This window comes from Octodon degus, unplaced genomic scaffold (assembly GCF_000260255.1).
Source record: "Octodon degus isolate 3935 unplaced genomic scaffold, OctDeg1.0 scaffold00144, whole genome shotgun sequence".
NCBI classification, from domain to species: domain Eukaryota; kingdom Metazoa; phylum Chordata; class Mammalia; order Rodentia; family Octodontidae; genus Octodon; species Octodon degus.
The window spans coordinates 1,705,233-1,706,815 of NW_004524720.1; the positions used below are offsets into that span (position 1 = coordinate 1,705,233).

At 42.4% G+C, this 1,583-nt stretch overlaps 1 protein-coding gene across 5 annotated transcripts in view; it reads left to right on the top strand.

The window, feature by feature from the left end:
- The window catches only part of Cul2 (cullin 2), a 122,691-nt gene that overhangs the window by 42,798 nt on the left and 78,310 nt on the right, over window positions 1–1,583 (top strand). The window contains exon 1 of one of the 5 annotated variants that reach the window (XM_023701936.1): window positions 305–342. The exons of the other annotated variants lie outside the window; for them this stretch is intronic. The gene's annotated coding sequence lies outside the window, so the exon portion shown is untranslated. Of the gene's footprint in view, window positions 1–304; window positions 343–1,583 lie in introns of those variants that run through there. 5 annotated transcript variants of the gene reach the window in all.

A 1,583-nucleotide genomic window follows, 5' to 3' on the forward strand; every position in this document is an offset into this window, starting at 1 on the left:
CCTACTTTCATATGGAGAACAAAGAATGTGAAGGGAACATTAGCAGCTTCTGATTAAATGCTTTAGTAGAAGTAAGCATGGAGCTGTCATAGGGATAGGATTTGGGGAACCTTCACTGCACATGCAGTCAGTTACTGACTGAAATACAGCTGTGGGGCACACGGTTCTAATGAATCTTCTTACTAGGCACCAAATCATAATGCATAAGACTTACCTAGTTTTTTTTCTTTTTTTTTTTTAATGTATATAGTACAGGGTCTACTGGGTCCACAGGGTCTCACTACACAGCTCTGACTTGCAGTGATCATCCTGTTTTCAGCCTCCCAAGCACTGGGATTACAGGTGTGTGCCACCATGCTCAGTCTTAAGCTGTCTCAGCATACTCTGGGGCGGGGCTGGCACGACACACCTTGAACCCTGGTCCCTGTGCCTGCTTAAGCAGTTGCTTTAGTCCACTGAACTATCTGCCTGGCTCACACTTACCTAGCTTAAGCAAGTCCAACAGAGTCTTAAAAGCCAATGGACTTGGACCAAGTTGATACTTATTTTTCTATCTGTAGGAATTAGGTGAATGGGTGGAGAGGAAGTGGCAAGAAAAAGAAGCATTTTATGTATAGAAAAGCAAGGGAGCAGATTGCATGAGTCAGGCTGATATGAACAGTGACTTCAGAACCAACAGGTTATTAGACTGATAATGGCACGGAGTTCCCTTGAGAGGGAGCTTCAAAGTACTTCAAGCTCATGTTGGTCAATTTAGCAAGTTCCTGTCTTAAAATCTAAAAAATAAAATAAAAAGGACTGGTGATGTACCTTAGTGCAAAGGTCCTATGTTCAATAGGCAATACCAAAACATAGGGTGTTCTTGAATCATAGCAAACACCATATTTATGTGAACACCTGTTTGGATTTGTGCACAGGGGTGGATCCCAGAGCATTTTGGATTATACATAGTGGATATATTAAGGAAACAAACAGTGCTATGGTAGGATAGAATGTGGTTAATAAGGAGAGAATTTAGTAGATTAGTCTACCTCTTAAGCCAACACAGTGAAACCACTTATCCAGTCTCCATAGTAGAGGAGTGAGTTTAAAGCCAGAAGGAGGGTCTTTGGTTTGTTAGGAGGGTGTTGATTCCATGTGGCAAACTCTTAGATGTTTTACTTTTCTCTCAGTCTTTTCCTTGTTGCCTATCAGTGCTTTCTTCTTGGGACAGTAATGTGAGAAGGGGGTCCCGTGTTCAGCCTCCTAAGCATTGGAATTACAGGCATGTGCCACCACACCCAGTCTCATTTCTCTCAGGAAGCCCCAGGGGTGGGGCCAGAACAGCACAGCACACCACAGCTCTGCATGGCGGGGATCAAACCCTGGCTGCTGCACTCTGCCTAAGCAGGCACTTTAGTCCGTGAGTTATCAGGCTGGCCCCAAAAATCCATTTTAAAAAATCTTAAGTTCTTATGAATCCTACTGCACTATACATCCCTATTTGTTTTAATATAAATGGAGATTTCCTCCCTAATCATTTTTACTAAAAGTAATATGAAGACAGAGCTTTCATTTTATTGTATCCTTTTGTATTTGCCTGC